At 42.5% G+C, this 12,386-nt stretch overlaps 1 long non-coding RNA gene across 1 annotated transcript in view; it reads left to right on the top strand.

The window, feature by feature from the left end:
• The first annotated feature begins 4,554 nt into the window (after nt 1–4,554).
• The window catches only part of LOC125634993 (uncharacterized), a 52,377-nt gene continuing 44,545 nt past the window's right edge, over nt 4,555–12,386 (top strand). The window contains exon 1 of the long non-coding RNA XR_007356107.2: nt 4,555–4,591. This is a non-coding gene — a long non-coding RNA (uncharacterized LOC125634993). The remainder of the gene's footprint in view (nt 4,592–12,386) is intronic.

Below are 12,386 nucleotides of genomic sequence, written 5' to 3'. Positions count from 1 at the left end.
GACGCTAAATTGGGAGGAGAGGTAGATACGCTGGAGGGTGGAGATAGGATACAGAGGGACCTAGACAAATTAGAGGATTGGGCCAAAAGAAATCTGATGAGGTTCAACAAGGACAAGTAGAGAGTCCTGCACTTAGGACAGAAGAATCCGATGCACCACTACAGACTAGGGACAGAATGGCTCGGCAGCAGTTCTGCAGAAAAGGATCTAGGGGTTACAATGGATGAGAAGCTGGATATGAGTCAATAGTGTGCCCTTATTGCCAAGAAGGCTCACAGCATTTTGGGATGTATAAGTAGGAGCTTTGCCAGGAGATCAAGGGACATGATCATTCCTCTCTATTCAGCACTGGTGAGGCCTCATCTGGAGTAATGTGTCCAGTTTTGGGTGCCACAATACAAGAAGGATGTGGAAAAACTGGAGGGCGTCCAGCGGAGGGAAACAAAAATGATTAGGGGGCTGGAGCACATGACTTATGAGGAGAGGCTGAGGGAACTGGGATTGTTTAGTCTGCAGAAGAAAAGAGTGAGGGGGGATTTGATAGCTGCTTTCAACTACCTGAAAGGGGGTTCCAAAGAGGGTGGATCTAGACTGTTCTCAGTGGTAGCAGATGACAGAACAAGGAGTAATGGTCTCAAGTTGCAGTGGGGGAGGTTTAGGTTGGATATTAGGAAAAACTTTTTCATTAGGAGGGTGGTGAAGCAGTGGAATGTGTTACCTAGGGAGGTGGTGGAATCTCCATCCTTAGAAGTTTTTAAGGTCAGGCTTGACAAAGCCCTGGCTGGGATGATTTAGTTGGGGATTGGTCCTGCTTTGAGCAGGGGGTTGGAGTAGATGACCTCCTGAGGTCTCTTCCAACCCTGATATTCTATGATTCTATGATCACTAAAACATTTTGGTCAATTAATAATGGTTAAAGCAAGAACTTTAAATCTGTGATAGGAGCTACGATCATACTGCCCTATGAGCTGCCAGCAAATAGGAGCCACACAGAGTATTACATTTGGGATAATACTGTCTTAGCAGAAAAAAATAAATGCTGCTGCTTGGAAAGTGGATATTACTCCTCTCCTGTTTAGGATATTTACATAATCTAGCAGCAGGTGGTTGCTTGTTTGTATTATACATATAATCTAGTCTAATGCTGCTTGTTATCTTTGTGACTACAACTGGGAGAAGTATGCATTGCAAACAATTTATTCATTGAAGTTAACTCTTTTTTACTGCTTGTGAGTTGTCTGCAACCTGAGTGTGAATGTGTACATTGTTCAGAATTATTCAACGAATATTTTATGCAAATGTATTTCAGCCTATGGGCTGCTTGAAAAGTTTTCCATGTGTATTCTATGTGTATTTGATATTTTCAATTCAAAATTTGAGCTCTTTCTGTTGGACACATAAATCACATAGTATGTTTCTGTTCTTTCAGCCTAAACATAACTGTTAAAACCAATAGAAACTTACAATCATAATCTTAAATTTGTTTTCCATTAATATTGTAGCACATGCACATAAAATAAGTTGTTCAGAAGACCAAAAAAAGTAAAGTAGCTCTTGGGGCTTTGTGAAGGAGGCATAAGCTGGTTCATGGTTTTGATTTAAACTGAGTTTCACTTGAAGAGCTATTTTCTTATCTCTGTGACAGCAGTGTAAACCCAGAGCCACTCCATCGATGATACTGACATTTGATTAATTATTGTCTAGTCTCTCATCTTTCTTTTTACAGTAATTTTAGAGAAAATGTGGTACAAGACAACTCTCACAATAGCTTGAGCCCTCAGACTTACCTGATCCTTGTCATTCCAATTTTAGGCTGAGTGCGGTATGAACTAGCATAGGCTATGCTTTTTTCAAACAATAATACTTTTCCTTTTTTAAATTCAGGTTTTTTTCTGGAAACTTCAATGATTTTGTCCCTTTTCAATTTTTTTGTTTGTTTGTTTTTCAATTTTCCTCCATTTTCCCTCTTTTACTTTTCTCAGTGCCTATATGTACATATAATATATTTAGACACTCTGTACCTTGGGGGAACACGCTGCACTCCCATGTTCATCCTTATAATATAATTGTGTAGTATCCAATGCAAAGTTTGTCAGTTTGTCATGTCAGGTGTCTTCAGAGGGCTCATGATTCACTGAGCATTGTTGTTATAGTAATGTTATAGGTTGTAATTTCATGTATGTAGTTATGAGGCTGAAAATGTGTCCTCATGGCTTAAAACAAGCCCAGGAAAACTCTCCAGGAGCAGAGGGGCAATTCACACCTCATCAAGGCCTGTATGGGACAAACCCAGCACAGCCTCACAGGAACAGAAGGCGCTGGCCTAGGCAACAACAAAGGATCCGATGGACTCTTGAGCGAGTCACCCCCCTTCCCTTACTCAGTTTGGAACTGCGATGAGGTAATGCTCACCTGACTCTGAAAGGGGGAGAAGGCAAAGCCAACAGGGAAGAAAGGATAAAAAGGAGACACATTTGCCATGCTCTCTCTCTTCCACCTCCGTCTACAGACACCACCACCAAGCAACTGAAGTGCTGATCAAAGGGGAGAGCTTGGCTAAAGGGCAAACAGCCAGCCTATGTTGAGAAGCTTCTAAGTTTCTAAGGGCACTGGAAGTGTTAAAATCAGCTGCATAGAATAATAGAATCATAGAATATCAGGGTTGGAAGGGACCTCAGGAGGTCATCTACACCAACCCCCTGCTCACAGCAGGACCAATCCCCAACTAAATCATCCCAGCCAGGGCTTTGTCAAGCCTGACCTTAAAAACTTCTAAGGAAGGAGATTCCACCACCTCCCTAGGTAATGCCTTCCAGTGCTTCACCACCCTCCTAATGAAAAAGTTTTTCCTAATATCCAACCTAAACCTCCCCCACTGCAACTTGAGACCATTACTCCTTGTTCTGTCATCTGCTACCACTGAGAACAGTCTAGATCCATCCTCTTTGGAACCCCCTTTCAGGTAGTTGAAAGCAGCTATCAAATTCCCCCCTCACTCTTCTCTTCTGCAGACTAAACATCCCCAGTTCCCTCAGCCTTTCCTCATAAGTCATGTGCTCCAGTCCCCTGATCATTTTTGTTGCCCTCCGCTGGACTCTTTCCAATTTTTCCACATCCTTCTTGTTGTGTGGGGCCCAAAACTGGACAGAGTACTCCAGATGAGGCCTCACCAATGTCGAATAGAGGGGAACGATCACATCCCTCAATCTGCTGGCAATGCCCCTACTTATACATCCCAAAATGCCATTGGCCTTCTTGGCAACAAGGGCACACTGTTGACTCATATCCAGCTTCTCGTCCACTGTAACCCCTAGATCATTTTCTGCAGAACTGCTGCCGAGCCATTCTGTCCCTAGTCTGTAGTGGTGCATGGGATTCTTCTGTCCTAAGTGCAGGACTCTGCACTTGTCCTTGTTGAACCTCATCAGATTTCTTTTGGCCCAATCCTCCAATTTGTCTAGGGCCCTCTGTATCCTATTCCTACCCTCCAGCATATCTACTCTCCTCCCAGTTTAGTGTCATCTGCAAACTTGCTGAGGATGCAATCCACACCATCCTCCAGGTCATTTATGAAGATATTGAACAAAACCGACCCCAGGACCAACCCTTGGGGCACTCCACTTGACACCGGCTGCCAACTAGACATGGAGCCATTGATCACTACCCGTTGAGCCCGACAATCTAGCCAGCTTTCTATCCACCTTATAGTCCATTCATCCAGCCCATACTTCTTTAACTTTCTGGCAAGAATACTGTGGGAGACCATATCAAAAGCTTTGCTAAAGTCAAGGAACAACACGTCCACTGCTTTCCCTTCATCCACAGAACCAGTTATCTCGTCATAGAAGGCATAGAAGGTTAGTCAGGCATGACTTGCTCTTGGTGAATCCATGCTGACTGTTCCTGATCACTTTCCTCTCCTCTAAGTGCTTCAGAATTGATTCCTTGAGGACCTGCTCCATGATTTTTCCAGGGACTGAGGTGAGGCTGACTGAGGTGAGGCTGACTGAGGTGAGGCTGTAGTTCCCCGAATCCTCCTTCTTCCCTTTTTTAAAGATGGGCACTACATTAGCCTTTTTCCAGTCGTCCGGGACTTCCCCCGGTCGCCATGAGTTTTCAAAGATAATGGCCAATGGCTCTGCAATCACATCCGCCAACTCCTTTAGCACTCTCGGATGCAACGCATCCAGCCCCATGGACTTGTGCACGTCCAGCTTTTCTAAATAGTCCCAAACCACTTCCTTCTCCTCAGAGGGCTGGTCACCTCCTTCCCATGCTGTGCTGCCCAGTGCAGTAGTCTGGGAGCTGACCTTGTTCGTGAAGACAGAGGCAAAAAAAGCATTGAGTACATTAGCTTTTTCCACATCCTCCGTCACTAGGTTGCCTCCCTCATTCAGTAAGGGGCCCACACTTTCCTTGACTTTCTTCTTGTTGCTAACATACCTGAAGAAACCCTTCTTGTTACTCTTACCATCTCTTGCTAGCTGCGAACCGGCTGAGCAGCGAACAGCACAGCAGGTAACAGAAGGAGTTTGCCTGGGATCTGCCTGAGAGGAGGTATACTAAGGGCTGCATTAAGGAGGCTGTGTTGGTGAGTATCTGAGTGTTTGTTGTGAGGACAGTTTGACCGTGTGCTTGATTGGTTGTTTGAAAAGGACGGGAACTGGGAGTGCTTTGTTCCAGGTGAGCCTTAAGTGGGCCTGACTGTATAAAAAGCCAGTCAGCTGTGAACCAGCTGAGCAGCGAACAGCACAGCAGCTAACAGAAGGAGTTTGCCAGCTTAGAATGTGTTTTGCTTTTATTTCATTTGACCAAATCTGACTTGTTGTTTTTTGACTTATAATCACTTAAAATCTTTTGTAGTTAATACATTTGTTTGTTTATTCTACCTGAAGCAGTGTGTTTGTTTTGAAGCATTTCAGAGATTCCCCTTGGGATAACAAGCCTGGTACATATCAATTTCTTTGTTAAATTGATGTACTCATATAAGCTTGCAGCGTCCAGTGGGCATAACTGGACACTGCAAGATGGAGGCTCTAGGGTTGTGTCTGGGTCTGGGGATATTGGCTAGTGTCATTCGGTTGCACAATCCAAGCAACGGCTGGCCAAATGTGCTCACTCATTTAGCTGCGGGCAGCTTAATGCTAGAGGCTGTGTGTGAACAGCCCGGGAGTGGGAGTTCTCACAGCGGCGCAGGGTAAGGCTGGCTCACAGAGTCGAAGATTGGAGTGACCTAGCAGTTAACACAAGTGGAATGTTATATATATAAAATGGAGAAACAAAAAAACAAAACAAAGAAGGGGAGGGGTGGGAAGAGAAGGAAAAAAGGGGTGGAAAGGAGGGAAAAGGGAGAAACTGAAAATGTGATTATTTTTGGAAATAAAAACTGTATAAATGAGAAATTATTCATTTTACAAACTCATGGAATGAACACTATGTTGACTTTTTCAGAAGTTTTCATGAAAAATCTTTACAATATTTTGACGAGCTGTAGTATGGACTGTGTCTTATTTATGTTGGTTGGCGGATTGCTGCTGGTGATGACATAACCCAAGAACCAGTGCTGATGCTTTCAGATCTATCAGATATTTTTGACCCAAAAAGTGGTGTACACATGACTGCAGCCCTTGGCCAGGATAGGTGGAGTTATTTTTTCTTGGTTTGTGTCCATGGCTGTCAGCTTTGAGGCTCTCTCACATGAGGTATCATAGGGCTCCATTCTGTCGCCCTTCCTGTGCAATGTGTATGAGAGACTGATGGAGGAGATGAGAAGGCCATGTTGTATGGACTATAATATCTCCATTATTAGATCATGCTCAGTTCTATATCTCTTGTTTGTCAGATCTGACTGGTGCAATTGCATGGCTTGCCTAGAGTTTTGTTGGATTAGGGCTTGGATAGGGGCAAACTGGTTGCTTGGTGATTCAGAGGTTCTGCTGATAGGATGAAGGAAATACATGGAAAAAATGTGTAGATAATATTGTGAGTTCACCAGAGCCCTTGTCTGTTGTCCTTCAAGATATGATGCCAGGCCTGTTTTTTTGCCATGCTTTCTCTGAGTAGTGTCAGTTGAGGAAAGGAGGGAAGGAATAAGTAGATGGGTATGGCTGGTGGTCAAATTTTAGTTATGGGAGGATTAGGGATGTCTTGTTTTGGAAAACTGGGTCATAATGATCCAATAATTTTTAATAAGAGTGTACAGGAGGCATATCTTTGGGGAAAGGAAACTAACTGTAAAGCTTGTTCTCAGAAATCAATACTTAGTACTCAATCTGCCTGCCTATTTATTTTCTATGCAGAATTTAGGTGCTTTGTTTTTATATTCTTTAATTACTGTTTCACTAGGAAAAGAAACTGACAGCTAAAGTAACTACTGGCTGTTATTATGTTTCCCAAAATTCAACAGCCAAGTGTACACAGTTATCACTGTAATTGGCCTGGAATGGTGAACTGCGGCCAGTGGGAGCTGCGATCGGCCGAACCTGCGGACGTTGCAGGTAAACAAACCGGCCCGGCCGCAGATTTCACTGACGGGCCACGTGCCAAAGGCTGCTGATCCCTGGCCTACAGGATCCCCACAGCCACCACACAACTGATCTATCATTACCTAGCCATTCCCAGCACAATGCGTGCTGCTGCTTTGGTGGTGACATGGGCCTGGCTCAAGTTTATTGTTATTTTGTCAGGCTGCTGGAATTTTCCTGAGGAATGCAAGTGAGTGAAGGGAAAAGATGATGTTTTTTACCAGTTTCTAGATCAGCTAAACCTGCATGTAATTTTATTGCATAAAGAAAGGGCAGTTTTCGAGCCTGAAGACTTTCCTCCTGTCAAATATCAAAGGCTTGAAAATAAGGGAGGGCATTACAGCTTCTCAAAGGAAAAAAAATGTGATAATGGAAAATGTTAAGAAACCTAAATAGAAGGGTTGGGACCAGCTCCTGTGATCATCCAGCCCATCTTTCAGATTATCAATTAACCTTGAATGAACCTGTTGTTTACTACGTTATCAGATTTCCTTAACAGTCTCTTGCAAGACATTATCAAAAATAATATATAAATAAATTATCAAAAATAATAAATAAATAAATTAAACCTCTATTGGAGATCCATAATTAAAGTGTGTCTAACTATGCCTACTCAGTGTTAATATATCTGATGCCCAAAGATCATCTTCTTTGAACTTTAAACCATTTATTCTGCTTCTTTGGGAACTACATGTATATCTATCTGGGATTAAAGAGGAAGGATGATTTCATTTATCTTGGGTTCATGCAAAATGATATAAAGGATGATCCTTTGCTACTTCTTGTTACTGTTTTCTTCCATGTGCGCCCTCTAGGGGGTCTTATGTTTTTCCTTTTCTTTCTTCTGGCTGCTTGTAGTGACCACCTCTCATCTTCTAGAAGTCCATGAGACCAAAACTGCTGTCCTCTCCTCCTAAAGCTTCACTGTAGCTTTGTCATTTCTCTGAGCACCAGCATTCAGCAATTTGACATTGAAGTAAAAGTGAATCCAGGCAGTGTGACAGCTGCACACCAGTACATTTGTTTGGCTTTTCACACTTTTTAGTTTTCACTATTGTACCTGATTCACAAAAAGAAAAGGAGGACTTGTGGCACCTTAGAGACTAACCAATTTATTTGAGCATAAGCTTTCGTGAGCTACAGCTCACTTCATCGGATGCATTCAGTGCAAAATACAGTATTTTCCACTGAATGCATCCGATGAAGTGAGCTGTAGCTCACGAAAGCTTATGCTCAAATAAATTGGTTAGTCTCTAAGGTGCCACAAGTCCTCCTGTTCTTTCTGCTAATACAGACTAACACGGCTGCTACTCTGAAACCTATCTGATTCAGTTAACTTTGTTTGTTTCCCCCCCCACCCCCACACTCCCCGTGCCAGTATAGATTGTAGTTCTGCATAGAAGTGCATTGAATCTGGCTTGGTAAATGTCTGAAAGTCTATAATGCTGTACACATCCAGATCTTTTCATGAAAAGATTTTGACTTATTCCTTATTCTACAATATGAGGCTAATCACAAGATATATTGGATGTTTCCTTACAGCAAGATTTTATAACAGAATGGTTTTGAGTTTGAGATGCATGAAATGGTGGCACAATGAGGAAGAGGAAGTTAATTTTTAAGTTGCCAAATAGAAGAGCATGCCCCTTTAAGAACTTCATGCATTTTTAAAAATCAATAATTCCGTAAAGAGAATGAGAGAAAAATATTCAGCAAAAGAACGGCAGAAATACCAAATTATCCACGACTCATTGACTCCCACCATTGCTGTCGCATATTGTCCACTGGCAGAATGGCAGAAATAAAGGACTCCTGAAAACCAAGCAGGCTGCAGCTCCTACTTTGATCTTAAGGACCCCGAGGAAGGCATTTTGTATAATCACACATAGCAGCCCTCATTCTGCAGTTCTCCAAATGATCTCAGAAAAAATAATGTGTTGTTATCATTTCTCCTACCAGTGCAGGATGCCTCTCTTCCCTTTTAAGGGCTTGATTCTGCAACCCACACTCCCACTGAGTAAAACTTACTCACATGAGATATTCCGCTGCAGAATCAGGACCTAAAATGGATCTGTTCTCATAATATCACATTGGAGAGGAGTTTTATGCAGACACTTATTACTAACAATAATAAAGAGTTACTCACACAAGTTTATTAGAATGTTTGCTAAGCATTATGCATTCATAAGTGAACAGTAGCAAACTGGTTAGCTTTTCCTTTTGCAATTAAGTCATATTAAAATTCACAAATTTTCATTGTTATGGTGATTTCAACTAAGTTTGCTTTTGTCATTCTTCAGATCCAAAGCTTAAAGTGAAATTCAGTGGGGGTAAACAACATAGGTCAATACTATGGAAAATGTTTGAACCAACTAGTGAAAAGTGAAGATGCTGAGTTTGGATATTTCGAGATGAGCCTCCAAAATGTTGGCATTAATTTGGAGTAAAGTAGCTCCCTTATACATATCTTCAACTATCATTTCTAACAGCCTCTCCATTCATTAATCTGGTTTTGTAAGTGGCAGCTTGAAACTTTTGTTCCAGTCTGCAGCCACTTAACTGTTCCTATATCTGGTTTCACATACAACCGTATACTGGCTTGGAAAACTATCAGCTGAGTTCAGAAGCCTTTACAAGAACACACTGACAGTGACACAATGAACTTTAGACCTGATTCTGATATTAGATATGCAGACATATATTGTATTTTGTGAAATCAGCTACAGGGTTTTCACTGTAAATTTTCAAAAAGAAAAGGAGTACTTGTGGCACCTTAGAGACTAACCAATTTATTTGAGCATGAGCTTTCGTGAGCTACAGCTCACTTCATCGGATGCATACCGTGGAAACTTCAGCAGACTTTATATACACACAGAGATCATAAAACAATACCTCCTCCCACCCCACTGTCCTGCTGGTAATAGCTTATCTAAAGTGATCATCAAGTTGGGCCATTTCCAGCACAAATCCAGGTTTTCTCACCCTCCACCCCCCCACACACAAACTCACTCTCCTGCTGGTAATAGCCCATCCAAAGTGACAACTCTCTACACAATGTGCATGATAATCAAGGTGGGCCATTTCCTGCACAAATCCAGGTTCTCTCACCCCCTCACCCCCCTCCAAAAAACACACACACAAACTCACTCTCCTGCTGGTAATAGCTCATCCAAAGTGACCACTCTCCCTACAATGTGCATGGTAATCAAGGTGGGCCATGTCCAGCACAAATCCAGGCTTTCTCACCCCACCCCACCCCCTTTTTTTCCCGGACACACACACACACTCACACAAACTCACTCTCCTGCTGGCAATAGCTCATCCAAACTGACCACTCTCCAAGTTTAAATCCAAGTTTAACCAGAACGTCTGGGGGGGGGGGTAGGAAAAAACAAGGGGAAATAGGCTACCTTGCATAATGGCTTAGCCACTCCCAGTCTCTATTTAAGCCTAAATTAATAGTATCCAATTTGCAAATGAATTCCAATTCAGCAGTTTCTCGCTGGAGTCTGGATTTGAAGTTTTTTTGTTTTAAGATAGCGACCTTCATGTCTGTGATTGCGTGACCAGAGAGATTGAAGTGTTCTCCGACTAGTTTATGAATGTTATAATTCTTGACATCTGATTTGTGTCCATTTATTCTTTTACGTAGAGACTGTCCAGTTTGACCAATGTAAATGGCAGAGGGGCATTGCTGGCACATGATGGCATATATCACATTGGTGGATGTGCAGGTGAACGAGCCTCTGATAGTGTGGCTGATGTTATTAGGCCCTGTGATGGTGTCCCCTGAATAGATATGTGGGCACAGTTGGCAACGGGCTTTGTTGCAAGGATAAGTTCCTGGGTTAGTGGTTCTGTTGTGTGGTATGTGGTTGTTGGTGAGTATTTGCTTCAGGTTGCGGGGCTGTCTGTAGGCAAGGACTGGTCTGTCTCCCAAGATTTGTGAGAGTGTTGGGTCATCCTTTGGGATAGGTTGTAGATCCTTAATAATGCGTTGGAGGGGTTTTAGTTGGGGGCTGAAGGTGACCGCTAGTGGCATTCTGTTATTTTCTTTGTTAGGCCTGTCCTGTAGTAGGTAACTTCTGGGAACTCTTCTGGCTCTATCAATCTGTTTCTTCACTTCCGCAGGTGGGTATTGTAGTTGTAAGAAAGCTTGACAGAGATCTTGTAGGTGTTTGTCTCTGTCTGAGGGTTTGGAGCAAATGCGGTTGTATCGCAGAGCTTGGCTGTAGATGATGGATTGTGTGGTGTGGTCAGGGTGAAAGCTGGAGGCATGTAGGTAGGAATAGCGGTCAGTAGGTTTCCGGTATAGGGTGGTGTTTATGTGACCATTGTTTATTAGCACTGTAGTGTCCAGGAAGTGGATCTCTTGTGTGGACTGGACCAGGCTGAGGTTGATGGTGGGATAGAAGTTATTGAAATCATGGTGGAATTCCTCAAGGGCTTCTTTTCCATGGGTCCAGATGATGAAGATGTCATCAATATAGCGCAAGTAGAGTAGGGGCTTTAGGGGACGAGAGCTGAGGAAGCGTTGTTCTAAATCAGCCATAAAAATGTTGGCATACTGTGGGGCCATGCGGGTACCCATAGCAGTGCCGCTGATCTGAAGGTATACATTGTCCCCAAATGTAAAATAGTTATGGGTAAGGACAAAGTCACAAAGTTCAGCCACCAGGTTAGCCGTGACATTATCGGGGATAGTGTTCTTGACGGCTTGTAGTCCATCTTTGTGTGGAATGATGATCACTTTAGATAAGCTATTACCAGCAGGACAGTGGGGTGGGAGGAGGTATTGTTTTATGATCTCTGTGTGTATATAAAGTCTGCTGAAGTTTCCACGGTATGCATCCGATGAAGTGAGCTGTAGCTCACGAAAGCTCATGCTCAAATAAATTGGTTAGTCTCTAAGGTGCCACAAGTACTCCTTTTCTTTTTGCGAATACAGACTAACACGGCTGTTACTCTGAAATACTGTAAATTTTGTATTTAATTTTTGTTTAAAGAAAAATAGATTGATGTCATAATCCCCCTTTTACAGCTGCACTGTCAATCAGAGAATCATAGAATTGTAGGACTGAAGGGACCTTGACAGGTCACTTAGTCTAGTCCCCTAGATTCATGGCAGGACTAACTATTATAGACCATCCCTGACAGGTCTTTGTCCAATCTGCTCTTAAAAATCTCCAGTGATTCCTCTCTAGGCAATGTATTCCAGTACTTAACCACCCTGACAGTTAGGAAGTTTATCCTAATGCTCAACCTAAACCACAACTTGCTGCAATTTAAGACCATTGTTTTTTTGTCCTATTCTTAGATGTTAAGGAGAACAATACCGCCCCCCTCCTCTTTGTAACAACTTTTTATGTACTTGAAAACTGTTATCATGTCCCCACTGTCTTCTCTTCTCCAGACTAAACAAACCAAGTTTTTTTCAATCTTCCCTCATAGGTCATGTTTTCTAGACTTTCATCTTTTTTGTTGCTCTTCTCTGGACGGTCTTTAATTTGTCCACATCTTTCTTGAAATGTTGCACCCAGAACTGGACACGATACTCCAGTTGAGGCCTAATCAGCATGAAGCAGAGCGGAAGAATTACTTCTTGTGTCTTGCTTACAACACTCCTCTAATACATCCTAGAATGCTGTTTCCTTTTTTTTTTTTTTGCAACAGCGTTCACACATATTTAGTTTGTGATCCACTATATCCCCCAAGAACCCTTTTCACAGTACTCCTTCCTAGATCGTCATTGTTCCTTCCTAAGTGGAGTACTTTGCATTTGTCCTTATTGAATTTCTTCCCATTTACTTCAGACCATTTCTCCAGATCATTTTGAATTTGAATGCTACCCTCCAAAGCACT

Source organism: Caretta caretta, chromosome 3, assembly GCF_965140235.1.
Source record: "Caretta caretta isolate rCarCar2 chromosome 3, rCarCar1.hap1, whole genome shotgun sequence".
Classification (NCBI taxonomy): Eukaryota; Metazoa; Chordata; order Testudines; family Cheloniidae; genus Caretta; species Caretta caretta.
The sequence above is the reverse complement of the archived record's forward strand: the minus strand, read 5'-3'. Positions and strand labels throughout refer to the sequence as shown.